This window comes from Apodemus sylvaticus, chromosome 5 (assembly GCF_947179515.1).
Source record: "Apodemus sylvaticus chromosome 5, mApoSyl1.1, whole genome shotgun sequence".
Classification (NCBI taxonomy): domain Eukaryota; kingdom Metazoa; phylum Chordata; class Mammalia; order Rodentia; family Muridae; genus Apodemus; species Apodemus sylvaticus.
Window position 1 is genome coordinate 112,569,130 of NC_067476.1, and position 22,374 is coordinate 112,591,503.

General features: G+C 42.0%; 1 pseudogene; it reads right to left on the minus strand.

Moving 5' to 3' along the window:
- Positions 1-13,922: 13,922 nt before the first annotated feature.
- On the minus strand, positions 13,923-14,383 carry LOC127684573 (60S ribosomal protein L30-like; annotated as a pseudogene).
- Between the last annotated feature and the right edge of the window lie 7,991 nt (positions 14,384-22,374).

A 22,374-nucleotide genomic window follows, 5' to 3' on the forward strand; every position in this document is an offset into this window, starting at 1 on the left:
GGAGCTAGCTCTCTCCCAGGTGGAATTTGGGTATGGAGAGCTGTGGTACAGGTTTAGCTCCAGGCATAGATGGAAACCTGAGAGAGGATCCTGTCCCAGGCTGCTCCTTGGTTCCTGTGACCTTAGGGCTCCCAGCAGGTCCCTCTTGGGCCAGGAATTTGAGCAGAAATAGTGATCTCACCTGTGCTCTCAGGTGTGTCAGCACTCCCGGGAGACCGGCTCTCTCAGGCAGGATTTGGGGACTGAGAGCCGTGGCACAGGGTCAGCTCCAGGTGCAGATGGAGACTGGAAGCCAGAAAATAAAAATTTAAATACATGTTTATTTTTTTATTAAAAAGGTTAAACATTGTGGTGCAAGCCTTTAATCCCAGCACTTGAATGACTGAGGAAGGTAAATATTTATGCGTTCTAGACCAGTGAGACTGTGTCTCAAAAACAAACAAATAAAAATCTTTAGCAAAAAAAGAAAATTTTGTAGTTGTTTATTATATAATAATAAATAATAATAAATAATAATAATAAATAATAATAAATAATAATAAATAAATAATAATCACTAGTCAATAGTACTATCAAGTTGGCACTTGCTGTGGAGTTAGTATGTAACAATTTCCAGTTTGGGGTGATGGGAACATTTGGATGTGGACAATGGCAATCAATGGACAATGACATCATTGAATTCAGCACTACAAATAGATGGCAAAGATTTATGTTTCATAATTATGTTCCATGCTGTTAAAAAAGCAAACTGCACTGGCTTCTGATCATTAGAGTCCAGCATGTAAAGAACTATACTTCATCGCTCAGTCCTACACCACCAACAAAAGCTGAGCAAACTCAGAAGTCAACTGTGCTTCCTATTGGAGAAGTGAGATCACCACAGACTGCTGCCCACAGCTTGAGGAACACAGCACAGACAACGAAGCACTCTCCCTAGAACAAACTCCTCTGGTTACAAACTCAGGGTTGATAACCAGAGCAGGAACGTCTGTCTGTGACTGACAGGTCACCAGAGGCTCATTCTACACAAATAAGAGGTAAAAATTCCAAGGTGGGGCTGGAGAGATGGGTCAGCGGTTAAGAGCACCCGACTGTTCTTCCAGAGGTTCTGAGTTCAATTCCCAGCAACCACATGGTGGCTCACAACCATCTGTCATGGAATCTGATGCCCTCTTCTGGTGTGTCTGAAGAGAGCAATGGTGTACTCATATAAATAAATAAATAAATAAATAAATAAATAAATAAATAAATCTTTTTAAAAAAAGATTTAAAAAAAAATTCCAAGGTGCCAAGTGATGGGCAAAGGGATTTTTTTATTGGTTTTTCTCCAGGTTCTTGTCATGAATGCTGAAAGAAAAATTATCCCTTATTATTCCTGCATGGGAATGGAGAAAAGAACCACTTGGAAATATATCCAATCATTCTTTTCTTTATAATAAAGCCTGTTTATAGCTTCCCTATGTATCAGCAATGAATGCATGGATCCTGAAAATCTAAAATTTAGTACTATGTATATTAACTTTAAAAGTATAATAATCTAGTAAATCCAACAAAATGTATATATGCATATGTATATGTGCATGTGCATATGATTATGCATATGTGTATGTATATATGCTATATATGTATATAAGAGAAAAACTATAAACTTCTGATGAAAGAAATCAAAGAGCTAAGTCAGTGGAGAAACATACCATGTTCATGGCTAGAAAGGCTTTAGATTGACAAAATGTAATCCTTTTCAACTTGATCTATAGATTAAATACAATAAAAATCAAAATTATAGCAAATAATTTTGTGAATGTCAAACTCGGAGGCAAAAAACCCAGAAAAGCCAACAGTATATTAAAGACGAAAAACTAGAAGACTAACCTTACTTAATTTCAAATTTTACTATGCAATAAAGAAATCAAGATATTTTGCTGGTATTTCAAAATATGCAAGTAAATCATGAGAACAGATTCAAAAGTCCACCCATCTTATTGTAGAAAACTGGCCTTTGGCACAGAGTAAGGATGACACCATAGAGGGAGGGACGAAGATTTCTCAGAACCAAAGAGGTGGCTCAATGGTCAACAGCACTGGCTACCTTTGCAGAGCACATACATGATGGGTCACCACCATCTGTGACTCCAGATCCAGGGGATCTGATGTGGTCTTCTGACCTCTGTGGGCACCAGGCACACATAGTACAAGCACATACATGCAGACAAAATGCTCACATACATAAAATAAAAATAGATAAATCTAAGAAGAAAGTAGTTTTCAACAAGTGATACTGAAACATCTGAACATACTCTGGTGGTTTGGATAGGAGTGGCCCCCATGAACTCATGTGTTTGAATGCTTGCCCATAGAGAGCCGCACTATTAGGAGGTGTGGCCTTGTTGGAGGAAGTGTGTCACTGTGGAGATGAGCTTCGAGGTCTTACGTGCTCAAGCTATGCCAGTGTGGCACACAGTCCTTCCCTGCTGCTTTCAGATCAAGATGTAGAACTCTCCCCTCCTTCTCCTTCATCATGTCTGCTTGCTTGCTGTGGTGATGTTAATGGACTTAACCTCTGAAATTGTAAGCAGACTCAATTAAATGTTTTCCTTTATAAGAGTTGCTGTGGCAATGGTGCCTTTTCACAGCAATGAAATCCAAGTTAAGACACATGTGAAAATAGAAAGTTAACTTAGATACAGAGCATACACCCTTTACAGTAATTAACTCAAAGGGGAGCCTATACCTAAATGTAAAACACGAGCTATAAAATTATGTGTGAGTGGGACTTGAGAGATGGCTCAGTGGTTAAGAGCACTGACTGCTCTTCCAGAGGTCCTGAGTTCAATTCCCAGCAACCACATGGTGGATTGCAACCATCTGTAATGGGATCTGATGCAGTCTTCTAGTGCATCAGTGTACTCATATACATAAAATAAGTAAATAATTCTTTTAAAAAATTATGAGTGAGATCTCCCAACATGACCTCAAACATGGACTCCAGTCAATGCTATTCGTTACCCTCTTGATGGTAAGATCCTATTACTGGACACCACATTCGTGAGTCACAGAATGTGGAAATATTATGCTGATGCTGACCTGGAGTCTTCATCCTTACTAGCTGGCTTTCATAATGCTAGGATGTGCTATAGACACTACCCAATAAGAAAACTACTAATCACTCTTACCAAGGTGTGACCCCTGTGAGCTATAATACTGACTGTCCTGACAAGGCATGCCCACTAGAGTGATGCAGTATGAACATCATGGGAATAACACACCACTTTCTGATTGGATTTAGGTCCCACTCCACAAGATGAAACCCATACCTGGAACCATGGTTGAATCAAGAACCTATGGCTAGACAAGAGAAGACTTAAGAGAAAACTGACTACTATTATTCTGCTAATATGGACATTGTATTAAACTCACTCCTAACAACATTGTTAGGCAAACCCCAGAATTTATCAGAGAAGCTTCTATTTGCAGTAGATGGTGATGGCACAGACTCACATCTGGCCAAGGTGTAGTGAATAATACTCAGCCTTAAAAGGAGCATCTATATTACATTCCCAAGACTTGGGGATCATTGGTGAAGAGGAGATGCAAAGACTGTAAGAGCTGAAGGTAGTGGATGACTGCAAAGAAACCATGTCCTCCATTACAGGGTAGCTGCACATATGGATGCATAGTGGGTAATATAGCATGTACAAGAGCAGTGCAAGGTCAAGCCAGCCCACACCCCATCAAGGAGAAGGTGGGTAGACGTCAGTCTCCCGGCTAGCTGAGGGTCTATTGGCAACGGATAGCTGTTGGGAGAGGAAGAGTCTTCTTTAAGAATGTTGCTGCTAATAGGTTGATTAGACTCCTGCAGATGGCCTCACACCCAAGAATATATGGGCAGCACAAATTGAACAGGAGACAAAAGAATGGGTGACAAAAGAAGACATAAAGTTGGGTAGGTAGGGAGGAGGGATGGATCTGGGAGGAGTAGGAGGAAGGGGTGAATATGATCAAACTATGTCTGTACTAAGTTCTCCATAAACTAATAGAAGACAAATCACCTTTAAAAAAATTCAAGTGATGTCGGATATGGTGAAGACATTTTAGGTACAACACCAAAGACATGATTCATAGAAGAAAGAATTAAAATTAAAAAAATATATTGAAAAATCCTTGCTCTTCAAAAAAGAAACAAAAATGCTATGAAGCCAGGCCTGGTGCCACATGCCATTAGTCCCAGTACTGGGAAGGCAGAGTCCAGGGGACCTTTTTTGAGCTTGACGCTAGCCTAGTCAACATAGCACATTTCAAGCCACTCAGAGCTATGTAGTGGGACCCTGTCTCAAACTAAGAGATGATATCAACATGAAAAAATGTTCCACATCCTATGCCAATGGGGAATCACAATGAAAAATATATATAGCCATGTACCTTTGTTACCTAGCAGTAAAAAAAAACCAGACATCGACACAATGAAATGCTGTGTTGAGCAGCAGGAGTTCCAGTTCATTGTTCTTTGGACTATAAAACTGTACATTCATATTGGAAGACACTTTGCCAGTGTCTTATAAAATAAAACATGCTCTTACTAAGTGGTGCAGCAATTTTGTTCCTTATGTTCATGCACAACCCTGCACATGGCTGTTTATAGATACTTTAGTTATAATTGAGAAATTTAGAAATAACCAAGGTAGCTATTGACAAGTGAGTAGAAGGATAAACTGTAATACATCTAAACAGTGGAATATTATTCAGAACCAAGACCTGAACTATCGAGCTATAAAAATACATAAAGGAAAATTAAGCATGTCGCTAAATGAAAGAAGCCATTCTGAGAGCTAAAGACTGTATGATTCCAACATATGACATTCTGGAAGGCATCATATGGAAAAGTTGTGCCAGGAAACATTTGTGAACTCCCAAAAGACCACCAAGGAGCTGATTCTGATGCAATCGCTTTACGGTCTCTTTATTTTAAGCTTAAGCTTGGGCCACATCACCATCTCTGATATAAGAGAACGGGAGGGGGCCTCGAGCCCAGTTACAGACAAGCATTTATAGCGGCAAGAAGGGGATATCTAGCCTGGTACACATCTGTTTCGGGGGCCATTATGGCCTTTAACATAACTGGCTAGTGCTGGGAGCCAAACCATAAACTTAACTTCTGCTTTCCTCCTGATTGGTGGTTTGTTAGGAAGTGAAGTGTTGGGGGCAGGCTTGTGACCTGGAGGTGTAGATTTGTTGGGGAATAACCTGGAAACTGGTCCTAGACTTGGGTCTTGTTGGGGGTAACCTGGAAACTGGTGCTAGACACAGGCCTTGTTGGGGGAGAGCCTGGAACCTGGGACTAGGTACCAGCCTGTTAGTTAACTTGAGTTCAACCTTAGGTCAGGTTCTCTAAGATGGAGTCTGAACCCGAAATATTTGGTTTCTCAGAAACAGTTACAGTTCAAAAGTTGCCAGGCGTAAGGAGAAGAGGCAATAGCCAGGGAAAAACGGAGGACTGTTAGCAGTGAAACTACCCTGTAAAACCCTCTAGTGGCAGACACATGTCATACCTTGTCAAAACCCATTGAATGTAAAACACTGAGTGAACCTGAAGTGAGTTATGAATTTAAATGCTGCTGCTGCATCAATTATGACAAGTGGAACACTCTGGCTTAAAATTTGGTAATTTGCCGTGAACCTGAAAGTACTCTAAAAATAAATTATGCTGAAACTCTAAGAGAAAGAAGTTAGCATTTGCTGCAAATAAAACACTAAATACATACAGTTTAATCTAAACAACAACCCTGTGAAGTGGCTCCATTATCAGGTTAGACCTGGAATGAAACGCTATAGAAATTGACTTGTGCAGGATCTTTGGGGTCCAAGAATTGACTATAGCTTAAGCACCCAAAAGATGAAGGCATGAGGCAGGAGTCACTGAAAGAATTTTCATGTCTATGAAAATCATAATTTAATTTTTTTCTTTTGGGACAGCTCTTTTGTGTCCCAGGCTGGTCTTGACCTGGTTATACATCCCATAAAGACTTAACTTTTGCTCTTCCTGCCTCTGCCTCCAGAGTGCTGGAGTTCCAGGAGTGTGCCATCATGCAGGTTTATGCAGTGCCAGGATTTTTTTGTGTGCGTTAGCCAAGCATTCTACTTTCTCTTCATGTTGAGACTTCAAGCCACTGACCCCAGCCCTGACTGATGTAACATAAATAAATGTAAACGAGCTGAGAAATACTAAGAGGAATGCAGGCCTGCCAAGAAAACCAAAGAAACAGGTTAGGGGAGAAACCAATATGGCGTCCGGGACAGTTCTCTTCACAGTGACCATGTTCTATCTCAAGAGCCTAATCCACCTGTGTTATCCTACCTTGACTTTCTAGAAACTTTAAATGCCTGCAGAGCTCAGACAGAGAGACAGCCCAGAATGCACACACCTTACCTCCCCTGGAGTGAGCACACAGGAGAGGGCACAGGGGACAAAGGCTTAGCACTCCTCTTGCTTCCAGAGGTCCCCTGAGGACTTGAGCATCCTCTTTGCTGCAGTCTGCTTTGTAACATGCCTGGAGCGGCACGTCTGTAGGTTGTCCCTCCTCTCCGTCATTCTGTTTTCTCACACGTGCTTCACATTTAGGGACACCTCACAAAAGGTGACTCTACCTGTTTCTCAACTCAAGTTCTTTGGGACAACTCGAATTCAGGTGCTCTGCAGATTTCCAGACCATGCAGGAAATCAAAGCACAAAGCTTGTCTGGGAGGCCACTTGTGATCGGCAAATGTGGTGGGGGTAGTAGCTGTGTGGCTGAGCCTTCCTGCGGGAAACTTAGCTGCTTCCGTGACCTCACAGTCATCCCCGTGGCAGGAAATTAATCTCCCTTGACTGCTGCCCCTTCATTCAAGCCCTATGTCCTTATCCCTTTCCTCATGTCACTGTGCTGAACTCTGAAGTATAATTCAAAGGAGTAAGCTGATTGGCTGCTGTCTGGCTCTCAGCCCAATTAATAGGTACTTCATCCTGCAACAGAGAGCACAGGTGCTGCTGGGAGGTCGGTGCTGCGCTCTGCAGCCTGATTGTCGGGAAAAGATGACCTTGTTTTTGTCCAGACATAGAAGATACAGCTTTCTAAAGAGAATGGAGAAAGTACAGAGGTAGCTGAGGAAGAGCTATGGAACCCTCTACCACAAATTGGAGACTGAGTTCTTCCAGACAAACCAGATGTTTCTCATGAGTCTAGCAGGAGGAGCAGAAATCAACTTGACCTAAAAGAGAAAATCTGGTCCTGTAAAAGGGCCTGCATGTACAGAGGACTGAAAGGCATAAGACATACTTAAGCCACATTAGGTACTTCATTCATCCAAGAAGATGGAAGGTAAAATGCACTTAAGAAACAGACATGGGGATAGTACATACAGACCCAACCAATAAGTAGTCTGTCACTTCTTAGGGGCTCTCAGAATCACACCCTACCCCAGAACTAAGGTCCTGTCACAGAGACACAGACACAGGCTTCTACTGCCAAGAGGTGCAGGAAGTCAGTCCTCAAACAGGCCCAGAAAAGGCAGAGGCAGGAGCTGCAGCCAAGCCCTGACTCACAAGGATGGGGTACACGACTTCTCTCACTTGGGTCATGTATTTGCCTCAAGTGACTGATAATCTTTATTTCAAGGGGAGTCAAGTAAAAGCTGATTGGAAATTTTCCAAGTGAGGAGATTGTGTGACAACTGGCACATGTCATTTGTTGAGCAACTTGGCATCCAGCTAGCCGTTTTTATGAAGCAGCCTCAAGGGCTCTGACTACATACAAATCCATCATCGGGGGCAGTTGAACTTCTTCATAAAAATGTATTCCAACCGATTGCCTGTGGGTGGCCAGTGGAACCTATATATGGTGTTAATGAGCCCTTACACAGACCCTTTTCACTAAAAGGGCCATATGTTGATGCCAGTACAGCATACCCAATCATTGAGAGGTGGTTGGATCAGGAAGACTCTGGCCTAACCAGTGTATTAATCCATGGATATGCTCATTTGATAACATTGAGAGATGAGAGAAACTCTTGGAGTTGGGACCTGCTTGAAGGAACTGGGTCACTGGGGGACACGCCCTTGGGACAGTGTCTTGTTCTGGGCTCCTTTCTATCTCAATGTGAACTGGTACCATGAGGTGAGCAACTGTACCCCACTGTGCTTGATGCCACCATGATGTCACCACCATGATCCACTTCACCACGCCCATAGCAATGGAGCCGAGAGAAACCTCCAGCTCTATGACTCTAATCGCATTCCCTACTTTCACACTGTTCTCTTCAATATTTTACACTGCAATGAAAATCCTAACTAACACAGATATGAAACTTTGGAAATGGTCTATGAGTATCAAGGGCATTATTATTCAGTGGCATCACATGAAAACATGACAGAAAAAGAAATTATTGAGTTCTCCCTGAAACCTACTGTGCTAATTTCTTTTCTTATTGCTATAAAATACTCTAAACACAAAATTTAAGGCAAAAAGGTTTATCTGGCTCACAATTCCAGGTTACATTCAATTATTATGGGGAAGTCAGGCAGCAAGAACTTGAAATCGCTAGTTGCATTACAACCACAGCCAAGAGAGCATAGAGCAGCGGGTTCGTGCATGCTTGCAGGCATGCCAGTGTTTAACTCACTTTTTCTGCTTTGCCTAGGGAATGGCACTACCCACAGTGATCAGGCCTTCCAAGCTGAATTAATGTGATCAAGTATTTCACAGTGCAATGAAAAGTCTAACACAGACATGAAACTTTCTGGAACTGGTCTGTGAGTGTTGGGGCATTATTATTCAGGACACAGCATTGTAGTTAACTCTGATTTTTAGCTCTATCTCCTAACTTTCCATTTTCTAGGACAATCTCTAGCCATTAAATCTTTAAAGTATGTTCTAAGTTCCTAGAGATTAGTTAAACATGGCATCATATTCCAGCAACCAAGAAGCTAAAAAGGAGTATTGCCACAAGTTCAAGGCCAGCCTGGGATATACTGAAAGATGCTGTCTCAAAGAAAGAAGAAAAAAAGCTCCTAGAGATTAAGTCCATAGACTATGGGAATAGAAATAACTGGCTTCATGATATCAAGATACTCCATCTCAAAGCCAGTCCTGTTGTCTGGGTGCCCTACTTTCCCTCTGTCTCTTCAACATCTGGTTCTGCGAACTCCTGAGTCTTTCTAGCATTCTAAGTGAACTGAATGTTCCTTGGTATCTTCTGTTCCGGGACCATCAGGGACCTTCTGTCACTCTGACAAACTCTACCATTCCACAATCCAGCTCCCATTTTTATCCACACTGTTTTTGGGTTAGTAATTCCTGCCAGTTTTATCAAAGATGGAAACAGTGTTTCTGTTGCACATTTCTTATTGTTCAAAGAGGTTTTAAGGAGAGGATGGCAGAAACAAAACTCAGTCATTCTTTTTTTTTTTAAAGATTTATTTATTATATGTAAGTAAGTAGCTGTCTTCCGACACCAGAAGAGGGTGTTAGATCTCTTTACGGATGGTTGTGAGCCACCATATGGGTGCTGGGATTTGAACTCATGACCTTTGGAAGAACAGCCAGTGCTCTTACCCGCTGAGCCATCTCTCCAACCCTCAGTCATTCTTTTTATATTTTATTGTTTTTAAAATTATATATGTATATGAGGGTATGTTCATGTGAGTATCAACACAAACATACCACACATACATATATACTTTAAATTATAATTATTTAAATTATTTAAATAATATGTGTGTATGTGCTGGGCAGCGGTGGCGCATGCCTTTAATCCCAGTACTTGGGAGGCAGAGGCAGGCAGATTTCTGAGTTCGAGCCAGCCTGGTCTACAGAGTTAGTTCCAGGACAGCCAGGGCTATACAGAAAAACCCTGTCTGGAAAAACCAAAATAGATAAACAAACAAACAAACAAATAATAAAAAGAATGACTGAGGTGTCAATGCCCCTAAAGGCCAAAAGTGTCAGATCTGGAGTTCCAGGACATGATGGGTACTGGGGCTCCAGTTCTGGTACTCTGCAAGAAGAGTATGTGTTCTTTTTTTTTTTTTTTTTTTAAGATTTATTTATTTTATGTATATAAGTACACCATTGCTCTCTTCAGAGACACCAAAAGAGGGCGCCAGACCCCATTACAGATTGTTGTGAACCACACTATGTGGTTGCTGGGAATTGAACTCAGGACCTCTGGAAGAGCAGCCAGTGCTCTTAACCGCTGGATATCTCTCCAGCCCCAAGAGTATGTGTTCTTAACTAGAGTTCTCTCTAGTCCCCCTAAATTAGGCATTCTTTTTTTTTTTTTTTTAAGATTTATTTATTTTGTGAATGAGTACACTGTAGCTATTTTCAGACACACCAGAAGAGGGCATCAGATCGCATTACAGATGGTTGTGAGCCACCATGTGGTTTCTGGGAATTGAACTCAGGACCTTTGGAAGAACAGTTAGTGCTCTTAACCGCTGAGCCATCTCACCAGTCCTTTAAAGATATATTTATTTATTTATTATATGTAAGTACACTGGAGCTGTCTTCAGACACTCCAGAAGAGGGTGTCAGATCTCATTACAAATGGTTGTGAGCCACCATGTGGTGCTAGGATTTGAACTCAGGACCTTCGGAAGAGCAGTCACTGCTCTTAACCGCTGAGCCATCTCTCCAGCCCTAGGCATTCTTAAATATATTTAACACTACTGAATTGTACTGAAAAATGATTAAGGTGATAAATTTTATGTTATGTGCTTTTAGTTACAATTAAAAAACAAGACAAATAAAATTCTGCCATTTAAAAAGAACTTCCCATTAAGACTCTGTAAACTTCACAAAACAAATACAATAATCCATGTCCTTTGGTGTCTGTTTATTTGTGGAATGTATTACTATTTTCTTTTTGCTGAAACAACACGCCTGACTAAAGCATCTTAAAGAGGAAAGGTCTAATTTTAGTGTACAGCTTAAGAAGAGACACAGGTCCGCGTGGTGGGACAGTGATGATGTCAGCAGTCTGAGGCGGTGCATCGCATCATGTCCCCAGGTAGGAATCTGAGAACGGAACGCTGGTGCTGGCTTGCTCTCTCAGTTTCGGATGAGGGCCGGTGGAATGGTGCCTCCCACATCCAGGCCAGGTTCTTCCACTTCAGCTAAATCTCTCTGAAAACACCGTTAGCAACATACCCAGGGGTTTTTCTGTTAGGTGAAGCTAACCAATCAAGGTGATAAGAACGCCGAACATTGCAGAGAACATTTCAATTCCTTCTACACAATCTATTCAAACTAATACAAGAACCATCACAAGTGGAACTTGTCAATTCTCTGTCACTGACAAAATCCTCAAGTAAAACAACGGAGAGGAGGAAAAGTATTTGTTGTGACTCCCAGCTTGGGAGGTTTGGGGACACTATGGCAGGGAGGGTGTGGCAGGGAAGCACAGCTCCTGGTGACCAGGACCCCTCTGAGCTCCTGACCTATAGGACATACCTCTCTTTCAGGGCATGTTTTCCTCCTTAGTTAGCCCTCTCCGTGTCCCCAAGGACACATCCAGAGGATGTTTTACTAGTCTCTTGCCATCTCTCAATCTAAAGTCACCAAAATTAACCACCAATATGGCAGCCACAGTCGGGAGCATGGTGCAATGGATTAATGCATGCTTGCATGCGTGCTGGCATTTTGCTCACTTCTACTTCTTATACAGTCCAGGGTCGCATGCCTAGGGAACGGTGCCACCGCAGTGGTCAGGTCTTCCAGCTTCAATTAATGTCATCAAACATTGCCAGGGGGTCTGTTCCCCAGGGGATTGCAGATTCCTCAGCTACAGTATCGTAAATCAGAAACTCTGAGAGTGAAATTCACAACTGTGTTCTCTACAACTGACTGAACATCAACTTGGGGCAAAAAGAATTAAATCAAGTATAAGCTGAACACTCAAGGCGAGTTCAACTCCCCAGCCTGGCAAGAAGGAACCTATGGAAGGAGAAGAAAAAGTGCCAGCATCTCCCCAGCGCCTGGCAGCTACCCACAAACACCCTCACCAGTGCTTATCATGATTAATTCTCACAGGGACCTTAAAGAACCTGGATTTGAGGCAAGGTGGGTAAGATAGCCAGTTAAGAAAAAACTAACCCATCAGTCCATGAATAGAACCAATTGCCTCCCCCAAATTCCACTGATCAAACGGTAATATGTAACTTTCCGAACATTGAGCACGTGAAATTTAAGGAGCATATCCAAACCACAGTAATGTTCACACATGAATATGAAACTCAAATTAAACTTCAAACCTTATAAAAATTAACTCGGGCTGGAGAGATGGCTCAGGGGGTAAGCGCACCGACTGCTCTTCCAAATGTCCTAAGTTCAAATCCCAGCAACCACATGGCAGCTCACAACCATCCATAAAGAGATCTGACGCCCTCTTTTGGTGTCTGAAGACAGCTACAGTGTACTTACATATGATAAATAAATCTTTAAATAAATAAATATTTTTTAAAAAATTAACTCAAAATAGATGAAAGAGTAGATGTGAATTTATCACTACACTACACTTAGAAAACCACAGAAGATCTTCAGGAGACTGGCTGGATGTTGTTAGACGACCCCCAGGGTATAATCTAGCTAAGGGAAAAAAAAGATGAAAGCTGACCATTCAAACAGACAACCTGTTGTTCCAAAAAAAAAAAAAAAAAATCCTAGAAAAGGGATAAAAACAAAGGGAAAGCATTAGCAAAGCACATATCTGACAAAGTAGTGAGATCCTATAAACACGAAGAATTCTCGAAATTCAAATTGAAAAGTCTAATAGGAAAATGAACAAAAGATATAAGGAGTTACTGCACTGGAAAATATCTACAGTTGCCATGTAAGTGTGTGAAAATATTTTCAGCATCACTACACATTAGGGCAATGCAAACTAAAGTCATCAAGGTATCTGCCATAGCTACCAGGACTTCTTAAAAGAGCGGTAATCCAGACGAAATGGAGAAAACCAGGGAAAAATGAGATTTGAGAGCACAGCTTGCTTGTAAATGGCTGGGGATGTCAAACACTCAGCTGCCTAGGGTCAGGCATTTTCTCATGAAATTACATGTGTGATCATAATACAGCCAGTGACAAGTTGACAAGTTGTTTACTATAAGAACATACACATTAATGCATGTTGAGCATGAATCTGGAGAAGGTAGGTGGACCCTAGTTCTGTAACACACGACTCTACAGGACTTCCCTGGATTGTTTCTTAAAATTGCATGTTAGTATAACATGGTCTCAAAATCAACGGAGTTTTTAAAACTGTTTTGAGAACTACAATGATATTTACTATGTTAAAAATTAGGGGCCAGGCGGTGGTGGCGCACACCTTTAATCTTGGGAGGCAGAGGTAGTCGGATTTCTGAGTTCAAGGCCAGCCTGGTCTACAGAGTGAGTTCTAGGACAGCCAGGGCTAAACAGAGAAACCCTCCCTCTAAAAACCTAAAGAAAAAGAAAAAGAAATTAGGGGTGGGTGGGTGACGGGGACATTCTCGTGGAGATAGGGGAACAGGGAGGAGGTATGGGATGGGATGTGGAACAGTCAGAGGGTGGACAGGGTGGGGGTAAAATCTGGAGTGTAAAAATATAAATGAATAAATAATTTTTTTTAAAGAAAGTAGGCCAGGCAGTGGTGGCGCACACCTTTAATCCCAGTACTTTGGAGGTAGAGGCAGGCTGATCTCTGAGTTTGAGGACAGCCTGGTCTACAGAGTGAGTTTCAGGACAGCCAGGGCTACACAGAGAAACCTTCTCTGTCTTAGAGAGAGAGAGAGAGAGAGAGAGAGAGAGAGAGAGAGAGAGAGAGAAGACATTCTCAAATCTTTATTAAGTAAATAACTATGAATCTTTTTTTTTGGTTTTTTGGTTTTTTGGTTTTTTGGTTTTGTTTTTTTTTTTCAAAAGGAGCTCTGGCAAAGTTTTATTAAAGGAAAACTTTCTTGTTTACTTCTCACAAGTCTGTTCTGGCGTGCTTCTAATAATATCAGAATCACCTGGGTCAGTGATAGCCAGTGTGCATACTCTGTAGTATTTTCTACACGCTGTGCCCAGTTCAATGTTATTGCCGCTGTAGTGGTGGACACCAGTTTTAGCCAGCATGGCATAATACTCTATTTCAGATTTCCTCAAAGCTGGGCAGTTGTTGGCGAGTATAACCAACTTCGCTTTGCCTTGTCTGATCATCTTCAGAGTCTGTTTGTACCCCAGCACGTACTTTCCACTTTTCATAACAAGCTGGAGCCTAGAGTTGATGACTCCAGAGACTTTTTCGTCTTCTTTGCAGCCACCATCTTCCTGCCTTAGGTGCGGGACAGCCCCCAACCAACACCAGCCGCCAAGATGGCCAGGGAGCGAGAAAGGCATAACTATGAATCTTTACATATTAATTTAAAATGTTACGAGCTATGGTTATATTTGGCATTGTTCTGACATTTATGCAACTGGATCCTCATATCTGCTTCCATAATACACGGTAGTCATGTGGAGACTGGAAGGTTCCCTGGAGGTGCTCAAACAGAGTATACAGTTCTGGAATAGAATTAAAGGTATAATGTGCCTTAGTGTTCCTATGAAAATAGTTTCCAACCTCACAGACACCTTCAAACATTTTCAGGACCCCAGAAATCCCTGGGATGCATGTTGGAAAGCACGTTTTTTTAACCTTGTGTGCACGTTTGCTCCTGCACGCACAGCTAGTGAGGCAGGCACAGTGCTTCCTTTCCCTATTCCAAATGTTTTATAGAATTCCTGGTGCTGTGCAGATACCAAATAAACATTTGATGAACCAATGAAATATTAATGACTTGTTTGCCAAGGACAGGGGAGAGAGAGAGAGAGAGAGAGAGAGAGAGAGAGAGAGAGAATGACACAGAGACCAGAGGAGAGACTGTCAATCTGGTTGACAGTTTATTACTGTAGACTTGTAGCTCTGAGTCAGAATAAAGGTCAGAATGTTCTGATCTATCGTGGTCCAAGGAACAAACACTGTTCTGAGAAGCTCCTAGAGCATAAAAAACAGGGCTGTAGTCTGACTGGCCTTTGAGAAAGCTCTCCCCTGCCCCCACCCCTCCATTTTTCAGACTCATGGCCTCTCCACACCATTCAGAACAATTCAGAACAGGCGCAAAGAAAAGGGACGACTTAACAGGTTCTATAGAAACATCACACATAGTTCTCCCATGATGTACATCTTTTTCATACTCCTGATACCCTTGAGCTGCCCCCTAAGGATCCATTGGTAGCCCAGCTCAGTTCACTGGACCCACAGCAGCTCTAGAAGAAGGGGAAAAAATGGAGTCAGTTTGATTATGAGTTTGATATTAGTTCTCATCGAAGATATTAACCAAAGCTTAGTTTAGCTGGGGGCATAGGTAAGGGCACCGGCTTAGAACAATTCTTGTTGACTCCCACTCTATATTGTATGTTGAGCTAGCTGCTCCTATGGGTTGGTCAAGGGCAGCCCCAGGCCCAGCTACACCCATTCCAATAGCAAAACATTAATATTTTCTTCAGAGAGCCGGGTGGTGGTGGCGCACGCCTTTAATCCCAGCATTTGGGAGGCAGAGGCAGGCGGATTTCTGAGTTCGAGGCCAGCCTGGTCTACAGAGAGAAACCCTGTGTTGGGGGTGGGGGGAGGAGAAAAGTAAAAACAGCCAGATGAGCAAGCCCCACCCCCCTCCACGGGCACACACCTTTAATCTCGGGCGGTCAGAGAGGTGGAGACAAACAGATCTCTGTGACATCAGCCTGGTCTACAGAGTAAGTTCCAGGCCAGCCACTGCTACACAAAGAAACTCTGTCTTCAAACAAACAAACAAACAAACAACAACAAAAATCCAGTGAGATAAAAACTGTCTTGATCAGTGTTTTTTTAGTGTGAAGAGACACCATGACCAAGGCCACTCTTACAAAGGAAAGCATTTAACTGGGGCTGGCTTGCAGTTTCAGAGGCTTACTCCTTTATCTTCTCAGTGCGGAGCTTGGGAGCAAGTGGCTCTGGAACAGTAGCTGAGAGCTGTGTCCTGACCTGCAGGCCCAGAGATGGAAACAGAAACAGGGTCTGGAAAATAAAATGTTAAAATGTAGGCTTCCCAATTAGTTGTGGTCCTACATACCTGTGACTTCAGCACTGGGAATGTGGACGCAGAAAGATCACAGGCCAGCGACAAAGGGACATGGCATCTCAAGAACAAAAACAAGACAAGGGTTTGGAGTGTATAGCGTAGAGGAAGATGCCTTGCCCACAATGTACAAGAGCGGGAGATAAGTTTCCAACACAGGCTACACACACATATACGCTCTTGGGAAACCTAGTGTTAACTAGGTGTGAAGTACACTCCTTGAATCCTAGTACTCAGGGAGGCTGAGGCCACAGAATCCTAGTGGAAGACCAGTTTGGGACCCTGTCACAATGCGAAAGTGAGAAATGGGCTGGGGATATAGTTTGTGCTATAGTGCTTGCCCAGCATATACAGTTCCTTTGGTTCTGTCATCTGTCATCTATCTATTGATCTATTATCTATTAATTATCTATAATCTATCTATCCATTATCTTATCATCTATTTATTCTATCTATAGATCTATTGATTTTCTATCACCCATCTATTACCTCTCATCTACCTAGTATTTATCTATTATCTATCACTTATCTACCTATCTATCAATTATCTTTTTTTCTTTTTCTTTCTTTTCTTTTTCTTTTTCTTTTTTTTTTTTTGTTTTTTGTTTTTTGTTTGTTTTGTTGTTGCTGTTGTTGTTGTTATTTTGAGACAGGGTTTCTCTGTGTAGCCCTGGCTATCCTGGAACTCATTCAGCCAGGCTGGCCTCGAACTCAGAAATCTGCCTGCCTCTGCCTCCCAAGTGCTGGGACTACAGGCGTGTGCCACCACTGACCGGCTAGAATTTTTTATTTAAGATTTATTTATTTTATGTATATGAGTACACTATAGCTGAACTAATGGTTGTGAGCCACCATGTGGTTGCTGGGAATTTGAATTCAGGACCTCTGCTTGCCCTGGTTGGCCCGCTTCAGTCAGCCTGTTTACTCAGGTAGGCCCCCACTGGCTTTGGCCTAAAGATTTATTTATTATTATAGCTAAGTACACTGTAGCTGTCTCCATACCCACCAGAAGAGGGCGTCAGATCTCTTTACTGATGGTTATGAGCCACCATGTGGTTGCTGGGAATTGAACTCAGACCTTTGTAAGAGCAGTGCTCTTAACCACTGAGCCATCTCTCCAGCCCCAAATCAGAATCTAAAATGCCCATATTCTTTGGTTTAGTTTCATGTCCAGGAATTGAGTTTGGAGAAACACTAATGTTTGTTAGACATAGTGGCACAGTCCCTGTAATCCCAGCATCTTTAGGGGAGAAACAGAAGGATCAAAACCAACCTGAAGCAGGGCAGTGGTGGTGCACGCCTTTAATCCCAGCACTTGGGAAGCAGAGGCAGGCAGATTTCTGGGTTTGAGACGAACCTGGTCTACATAGTGAGTTCCAGGACAACCAGAGCTTTATAGAGAAACCCTGTCTCGGAAAAACAGAACAAAACAAAATAAACAAAAAACCAACCTGGAATACATAGACCTCTAAAAACAAAACATTCATGTGCAAGTGCATGCATGATAAGGCTATTCAATGTATTAATAAGTTTTGTGTTACTAAATACCTGGGGCAACTAATGTATAAAAAGAAAAATGGTTACTTTGGCTTGCATGTGAAATGTCTTAATCTTCAGACGGTAGCATCATTTGGAAAGATTATGGAACTTTTGCGGCCGAGCCTCACTGGAAGAAATGGGACACTTGGGGTAGGTATTAAAGTTTCGATTGTTTGTTTGTTTGTTTGTTTGTTTGTTGAGGCAGGGTTTCTCTGCAAAAGCCATGGCTGCTTTGGAACGCCCTTTGTAGACCAGGCTGACCTAGAACTCCCAGAGATTCACCTGTCTCTGCCTTCAGAATACTGGGATTAAAGGTGTGAGCCACCACAACTTGTTTCCTGGTTAAGAATGCTACACAAAGAGCAAACGCTGCCCTGAGGCTCCTGCCGCCATGCCTCTCCAGTCTGCTGCCATGGCTTCCCCACTGTGATGTACTGTGAACTACAACAAATCCTTCCTCCCTGGAATTGCTTCTCGTCTGGTCTGGGCTTTGATCACGGTGATGACACAGGCTCTCAGGAAGGCAGTACACCCCAGCAGCTGTGCATGGCCAAGCAAACTTGTCCTAAGGACTCCCCAGAGGCCTACTTCCCTAAGAAGCCACAAACTCCCAACAGCACCACCCTGAAAATAAGTCTAGGCCTAAAATTGAAATGATGGCAAATACCATTAATCTCTGCTGTCAAAAGATGGGTGATGACACAGATATCATCCACAGAGGACCAGTTAAATTAACCAGGAAGCCGAGATCCAACAAGGAGGCTGGTCTTAAAACCCTAAGACCTCACTAATTGTGGTGGCTCACACCTTTGGTTCCTGGTAAGTCCAAAAATGGAGTAATGGGTAGTCCTCAAAAATTAATCAGGGACTGAGCATGGTGGCACATGCTTTTAATCCCAGCACTCAGGAGGCAGAAATAGACAGATCTCTGTGAGTTTAAGGACAGCCAAAGCTACATATGGAGACCTGTCTCAAAGAAGAAACCAAAACAAGCAGATCTAGGTGCACCCAGTTAGAATAGACTCTGAGACTAAAAGTATGTATATATGTATATAGGTGTGTATGAATATAATGGAAATGGAAATGAAGAATACATTCAATAAAAAAGAATATAATGATATAATCACTGAGATTTTATGTGCTTTGTAACAGCATATACAAAAACCACACAGCTAGCCACTGTGGTGACAAGCTAACATTTATAGTATGTGTACATTCGTGCAGGACACATCTCTGGAAGTAGATAGAAGAACAGTCTGCCTTTGAGAATAGGAATTAGGATGGCCCAGGCTGAGGAAAAATACTTTTTACTGCAACTTCTTGTATACTTAAAAAAAAAAAAAAAACCCTGTGTATGAATTATTTAAACTCACAGTGTCAGAGACACTCAGGAGCACTAGGCATAATACATCTAAGTAAAACACTCCACACAAAGAATAAAAATGAATAAATCTGTTTTTAAAGAAAAATAACGAATGGGGGAGGGAATTTTGCTAAGTGGCAACTTTACAAATTACAAATTTCCTTAAAGACGGGGCTTCTTTTGTCTTGTTTAACCCTTTTTTTGTTTGTTTGGTTTTGGTTTTGGTTTTTTGGATTTGGTGTGTGTCCCCCCAACCCCAGACAGGGTTTCTCTGTATAGCTCTGGCTGTCCTGGAACTCACTCTGTAGACCAGGCTGGCCTCTAACTCAGAAATCTGCCTGCCTCTGCCTCCCAGAGTGCTAGGATTACAGGCGTGCTCCACCACCACCCGGCTAGTTTAACCCTTTGATAAAAATGGTATCACATCTCCTTACAGTTCTGAGGGGTAGAATTGTTGCTTTACTTTGCTGCAGGATTTCTAACATTCCCGGAGAGGCCAGAGAACAACCTTGGCTATTCTTCCTTAGGCGCTGACTCCCTTGCTTGTTGAGATAAGATCTCTCACTGCCCGGGGCTTATCAAGTAGATAAGGCTGGTTGACCAATTAGCCCAAGAAATCTACCTGTCTCTGCCTCTGCAGTCCTGGAAGTACAATCTTATACCACTTTTCCTGGCTTTTCTTTGTGTGTTCTAGGAAACCAGACTCAGTTTCTTGTTACTAGATCACTATCTTCAAATCAAAAGAACCATTATCACTACAAGGCCAGCTGCTCCAGTTTGTGACGGGCCAACACAACGGGGCTTGTTGAACGACAGATAGATAAAGAGTGGGAAAGATCTCACCCGAGTGTCCAAGACTTTCCTCTAAGCCCAGTCAGCTTTAATTGCTTATAGCCTTGGGGTCTCAGGGTAGATAAGCTAGGGAAGGCTAGTGGATAAGGACTCTGTCTGTGGGGCCTCAGTGAGGCCATCCTTCATGCTCCATAAAAGACCTTCCACTGGGCCTGCTTTAGGATCATCCACACTCTGACCTATCACCCCTCACCCACACTCTGTTTAGTAAGCCTAGTACGTTTATTGGTTCTCCAGAGTGAACGTTGCTGGAATCCTACTTTGGTTTGTCATTGGGAAAATGTTTACATCTCCTCAGGGAGAAAATTCTCAGAACAATCCTGGGCCAAGCATGTAGCTGACTGAGCTATTGCACCCGTCCTACAACCAAATCTTAGCAAATCTTTTGCAAGTTTTATAAAAGAAGGCTTTAAAAATATATTATGGGAGAAAGGCTACATTGAATATTAGGATTCTGTAGCCATGAACATAAACTTAGTCTGGAAATGGGGAAAGAATGTCTTCAGGCTAAGAAAGCCAGAAAGAAGTAATTTGGAAGCAGTAGTATCTAAAAGCTGAAAAGTTGCTAGACCCCACTGTGAATAGGATGGAGAGGCATGCAATCTTGAAAGTGACCTGGAGGATGTGGAAACCATCCCATGGACAGTTAAGATATTGAGATCCCACAGGTTCATGAAGAAATGGAAGGAAATTGGCTTTTGGAATGATAGAGTTGAGAGCTGGGGGGAATCCTAATAATTCTAAATAATCTTGAAATTAAAAATTAGCAATATGCAGGATATGAGTAGGAAATGATTGCAATAATATTAAATATTACACTAAGCATTTAAGTGTCTTGTTTCCAGCTCAGGACAACACATTCCTCTAGACTCACACACACCCAATCTTTTTTTTTCAATCTTCTGGGGAAAAAAAATGGGCCTGTGGCAAACTTGTCTGTGCTTTAGCGCCCCCATCTGTAAAATTGATAGTAACAGCATCTCTCCAATCACTTGCTAAGTCAACGTACTGCAGCAAGGGTTTGACACAGCACTTGGCAAAAGCTTCTTAAAAAATGATAGCCAAAGCCGGGGGGTGGTGGTGGCGCACGCCTGTAATCCCAGCACTCTGGGAGGCAGAGGCAGGCAGATTTCTGAGTTCGAGGCCAGCCTAGTCTACAGAGTGAGCTCCAGGACAGCCAGGACTATACAGAGAAACCCTGTCTCGAAAAAACCAAATACAAAAACCAAAAATAAATAAATAAATAAATAAAAATAAAAAAATGATAGCCAGGCTATGGTCATTCATACCTTTAATCTCCACCCTTAGGAGGCAGAGAGCCAAGCAGAGCTCTGAGTTCGAGACCAGCCTGGTCCTCAGAGAGAGTTATGGGACAGCCAGGGCTATACAGAGAAACCCCATCTTGGAAAAAAAAAGTGGTTATGAAAATTATATTCCCATGGAACAAACATTGTTTTTATTTCTATTGGAAAATGTTTTTGAATAGTATGTATTTATTTCTTTTGAGGGTATAGATTAATACTAGAACATGTGCTTAGTATGTGTGACACTCTAGATTCAGTTTCTGGCATAAAGGAATGAAAAATTAATTAATTAAATTTTAAGTTGAAGCCTGATAATTATATGGGAAGGGATACAGCATCTCATTTTATGCATTACGTATGTGTGGTGATTGGATCAGAACAACCGATATGTATCACCTTTGATGTTTATTATATCTTTGCACTGGGAATATTAAAAATATCCTTTACTTGATATTTTAAAATATTCAGTGATTTCTGCCTGCTAGTTATCCTTCTGTGTGCTCTAAAACGCTGAAATTCTACCATAGGACTTTCCCAACTTAAAAGCTCAGCTGTCTCCCATCGTTCTGCGAGCTTTTACCAGCACAAGCCCCAACATCTTCCCAGAACCCACGCTAAGGCCTAGCAACACCTAGTTCTGTAAATTTGCTGAGCCGTTCATTTCTACAGAGGATGACAACACACACGGTTTGGGAAGAACACAGACCCTAGTTCTGTGTGTTGGGAGAAACTCGCTCTGCACTGTGGCTCACACACATTTCTCATTGGCAAACCAAAACCTAAATGAACACACCATCAATCTAGAGCAGACACTGAACGGGCGCTCCTCGGGGTGCCTTCGCAGGGATCATGAGTTCCTGCAGGACCCGAGCTGCTGCAGCTCATCTCGGTTCCCAGGCCAACAAAAGCCAGGGACCTGGTAAGTACTCACTGTGCAAACAAGGGGCATTCTACAATATTAGATACTGTTTTTAACTGAATTTTGTTTTCATACCTGAAAAAATTACTAAAAGTTAATGTCCCAAATAATACATAAATCATATAACATTATGTTACATGTGAAGGAGTCAACTGAAAAACATTCTCCTTGACTTTTAGAGCACTATTTACCCAAATATTTCCTTTCTGTTTGCAAAACTAATAATAACTACAAAGGTACATGTGTCATG